General features: G+C 43.9%; 1 pseudogene; it reads right to left on the bottom strand.

Moving 5' to 3' along the window:
- Window positions 1-4,362: 4,362 nt before the first annotated feature.
- On the bottom strand, window positions 4,363-4,481 carry LOC148508938 (5S ribosomal RNA; annotated as a pseudogene).
- Window positions 4,482-5,163: the final 682 nt, after the last annotated feature.

Genomic DNA, 5,163 nt, shown 5'->3' with positions numbered 1-5,163 from the left:
CAATGGTCGTGATGGTGATCCCAGCCTGCAATGTTGGTCGCAGTGCTGGGATCGCAAATGCAGCAAGGAGGTGTCTGACACATCCTTCTGCATTCGCATGTGAGATGGACGGATTTGCACAATAGCTTGTGTGCGGCTGTGTAAATCCATTCATTTCTGAATCAGGCCCATATTTGTAACACAATCAAAATGTAAATCACTCCTGCCTATTACTAGGGTGGGATGAGTGTCCACTTCAATGTGCAAGCGCATAGCCTAACCATCAGTGCCTCCCCATCCACGGTTAAAACCGAAAGTGAAAAACCATTGACCATTGATGGCAGAGCCAGCGATGGTCATCACTATGTTTTGCCTACTAACTCACCATGGCTGCTTTACTCAACCTGCCAAGTTAATTTCATTCATTTGTCTTTATTTGTCTGTTTTTAATTTCAAGTCTACCAATCAATGGGCTAGATTCAGCTTTGCAAGCTAACCTGATGTTTTTTCAGTTGAGCAATTATTGGACGATGGTAACAGGAAGTGGCGACAAAGAGGCAAGCATGTCCCTAACACTTTCAGGATGTGTTTAAGGATGCAACTGCGACTCTAAGCAGTGAACATGGCGCCAACGTCTCAGTTCAGGCAGCCGCGACCATAGAGATACTCAGATGGATGATTATCGTAGGATCTGGGAGCGATGCTGCATCTTTGTACATAGCCGCTTGGCTTAGCAAAGTCACCGGTGGACGTCTCAGTACAAACCAGGCCTCTGTGATATTAGCATATTTTGGTACAGTAGCTGCGTACACATTGGTAAATGGCATTATTACATTAGTGTACTACTCTGCCTCACACCCAATATTTACTACTGTCATGGACAGATTTTCTTTTTTAACTATTATGCTGTCCATTTACAGAGATAATTGGCTTGATCCATATTGAGGTGTTAGGACACAATGGTCCACGATAGTAGTGACCTCTTTTCTATCTCCATTAGAGATAGTTCTTGGATCATAGATTTTCCTATACTCACTATAGCTTGGATGATAACATAGAACACTTAAACACATATCCTCAGTTATATCCCCCCTAACCTCACTTCAGGACCTATGTGCAGCTGGCTGAGACATCTCCAGTCCCAGCCAGGCTTGCAGACATTGCCGCCTTCCAGCTTGCCAGCAACAGATGTCACTAAAGGAAGCCCAGAGACAGATCCGCAGCCAAGCGAATGCTCCCTCAGGAGCTGTCCCAGGTGCATGATCAGTGTGCCGCTTGGAACCGGGTGACTTTCTGACATGCCGTACTCTAGCGAGTAGTGGACCCATTCAGGCCAGGTGCCCGGGACCAGCAAGTCACTCAGCAGTACCTCTCCCAGTGTCAGATCACCCTCCAAAGTGTGTTACAGCTGTGCAGTGGTCCGTGCTCACATATTCCCTGAGGTGACCATTGACTATCTTGGGGGGAGGGTTTCTTTGTGTGGTTTTTATAATAGCCTTAGTCTTAAATGTGGTTGATGTTAATGCTACCTGTATATATTGTACATAGTGTGGTTGCGGTGTATAATTAGTGTGCGTGTAATAAGGGTGCTCTTATACCTTGCTATTGCGTGCTTACTATGTGATCCCTAAACCCACAAAGGATCCAGGTACCGTGCGAGAGCTATAAACCCTGAGCTTCTCAATGCGGCGAGGGCCAACGCACACATAAACTCGGTGTCCTCACCACCCCCAGTGTTCGCAAACACATGCTATAGCGCATATTTTACCCACGATTGAAGCCCGGGGACTCACTTTTTCAGAGTGGGTGGGTCCCCAGGGACGCACTCCACTGCTGTCCAATCCCCTGGCTCCTGGTATATGATTGATGCCTCCGGCTGCAGGGAGGACTATTAAAGGAGCCATTACGCAGTGCACCATTCCCCTGCAGCAGCTCACAGAGTGAGAGTAGTGTGCCTGATCCCCCAGCCAAAAGACAGGTCCCGGCAGCCCCCCAGCCTGCAGACTGCGCCTGGTCCTGGAGGTTCACCTGGTCCGAAGACTGCACCCCACCCTGGCGTGAACACTCCGGCCCCAGGTACTGAGGGCTAGTGTGGCGGGCGGGGGATGGTGCCAGACACAGATTGCATCCTAGCAGGAACAGTAGGAGCGGAGGAGCTGTCAAGCTGCCGCATGCCGCTGGTCTTGATCTGTGGCATGTGGCGGCCTAAGAGCACTTCCATTCCTCCTGTTCCAGGGACCTGCTAGGAGCATGAACATCACGCTCTGACAGCGGGTATGTAGGGAAGCATGGGCTGCTGGGGCTGGGCGCTCTTCTCATGTCCCTCCCTAGCTGTCCCTCCCTATCTGGATTCACCGGTCCTGCCTCCTCTGAAAACAGAGCAACGTTGGGTAGTTGTTATTGAAACAGGAAGTAGGTGGAGGGAGGGGTAATGATGCAGGGAGTAGTGGGTGGGAGGGTTGTTATTAGTGCTGGAAGTAGTGGATAGGGGGGTTGTTAGTGGTAGTGGGGGGTGTTAGTGATGTTGGGGGTAGTGGTGGGTGTTATTGATGCAGGGAGTACAGTAGTGGTGGGTTGTTAGTGATGCAGGGAGTAGTGGGGGCATTGTTATTGATGCAGGGAGTATTGGGGGATTGTTAGTAATGCAGGGAGTAGTGGGGGGTTGTTAGTGATGCTGGGAGTAGTGGGGGGGCTGTTAGTGATGCTGGGTGTAGTAAGGGGGTTGTTAGTGATGCTGGGTGTAGTGGGGGGGTTGTTAGTGATGGGACCCAGAAAAGGTCAGGTAGGACCCAATTTAGTAAAGTGAGAGGTACCAGGGACCCACAATTTTTTTGTCTCACCACGATCACTGCACCCCCCCCCCCCCCATTTTGAGTCAAATAGACCTATACATGAAAGTGGAGGGCATTTCAGTCTCCCCACTTAATAGAGATGCAGTTTAAAGATCTAATAACTATTTAAGATATATGATGGACACCTGACATTTCCCCACCACCTTACATCTTTCCCCCTGTGCTTGTCCTTGTGCACTAACTAGTGAGATGGACAAGCTCCGCTCTCTATTGTTATGCATTTTTGTATACAATGTTGTGATATTTTGCAAATTGCCTTTTCGCTCTCTAAAAATATGCTGATGCTATTATGTGTCTTCCTTGCTGCTTGTCTCTTTATCTTTGTAAGACTTGTACTTAAAAGCAGATTGCATTAAAAAAATTGAAAATGTAACTTGTGCTTTAGGTATTGATTCTTATCTACTACTACAGACCTACAGCTCCTACTATTATTGTCATGTATAAGACTTCATGAAATACTTACATTGGACACACCGTCCCATAATGATTCAGGCATCACATCACAGTGGGCGGGATGTACCAAATGGAAAATGTGATAAAAACTCTGTTTTCTGGGTTTTAATGCATTTTCCATAAGCACTATCGTGTGGCTGCTGGGTCTCCGATGTGGAGGTTAACGCCAGCTTTAGTTGGCGTTACCCTATAGAAGCCTATGGACTTCTACCGCATCGCACTGGTATTAGGGATGCCCCGTGGCCGCCACGTTACATTGTGAACCCAAAAGTCCAGGGTGCAGCGCTGATCACAAAGGATAGCTTTTATCGGAAGAGTTGTCCTTTGCGGTACTAATTGCATATGTTATTGCATATGCGATCAGTAAGAATGCGGTGACTGGTGGGATGTACTCTGCAAGGTTAGTACATCCTGCCTAGGGACATTGTAACCTCTGTTGGCAATAGGGCCATGGAAAAGACTGGAAACATATACACATATACACCTACCTGCCAACTATAATGCCTGGTACTACTAGACAATAATATAGTTATAATAAACAGTAGCATAATCTGTAGATTGTTAGTAACTTACCTTATGTAAATAAAAAGTGCTTACATTGAAACCAAAAAGAAGAGGTGCTGCACAGAACCTATATTGTTTACTAAATTAGTACATACCAACAATAATACATCCTATTACTTATAATATATCATAGTACGTTGTTGGTGGTGCTCCCAAAGCCCAGAGTATACCATATATCAAGAAAAAGAACAGAAGGGCTTGTTGTTGGGGCACTGTTAAATCAACATTTAAATAAAATATAACCTTTAATGATAGTATTTAAAATTACATAGGTCCCCTTGCTAAACAGAATTAATTTAGATTGGAAATGGCGAAACTATTAATTAATCAAGGTAATCAAACTCCTACAATGATGTAGTAAAAATATAAATACCGTGTAAATAACATTAAATATTTTAGTAGAAAGATAGTTACCTTGGTAACCCTGAAATTAGCATCCTCTTACGTATAGGAACTTTATCACATGAACACTTAGCTGTTACCACTCTTTCCTGATCCACCTCCTATGTATCTCTACCTACAGCACCTGGTATTCCCAAGTGGTCTCCCATCCAAGAACTAACCAGGTCCAATACTGTATAGCCTCCAAGATCAGATTAGATTGTGCATATCCAATATGGTATGACTGTAGGAGTGTCACTATTTGAGAGAGTATGGATGCCCTTATGTACACTTTGCAATAGTGTTTGTAGGATTATTCCGTGTGAGGAGTCCACTTTATTAAATAAAATAACATTCAAAGAAAGTATACTGTAGCATGAGCACACTTTAATTGTTTCACATGTAAGTCATTACAGATATGTTCCAGTCAAAAATATCACATATGTTTTAACTGGTAATCGTGCAGTTCAAAATTTCTAAAATATTTTACAGGCCCATTAATATACAGGTTCAAGCAGAAATACCATGGTTTTAGAAATGAGTTAATAGTAATTCACTACTGTGTATTTCTACCTGTTTCAACAGTGGACTAGAACATACAAAATGCATATGTTGCCATATCATATAAATAATAGAGATTTAATGCCACCTTATGACTTTGCATATTAAGTATATCATTCAAATCTATGGTGGATGAACCGTGGAGACACAGGATTGTTAGTAATTACTTTCCCCTCAGAATTCAAACTTCTCTGTTAATCATGTTTGACACAAATATTACAAAGTAAGATCTATGTGCATGGTGATGTTACAATTATATCAGTATTTCAAAGAGAACACGCATTGTTTCAAAACATGATTTCAGGATAAGTAGTCCATTGCTTTATTGTAATTAACAAAATCGGTGGAGGGATATTGCGCACTGGACTAGATT

Source organism: Taudactylus pleione, unplaced genomic scaffold, assembly GCF_031769625.1.
Source record: "Taudactylus pleione unplaced genomic scaffold, aTauple2 ptg000334l, whole genome shotgun sequence".
NCBI lineage: Eukaryota > Metazoa > Chordata > Amphibia > Anura > Myobatrachidae > Taudactylus > Taudactylus pleione.
This window is presented reverse-complemented; position numbering and strand designations above follow the sequence as displayed.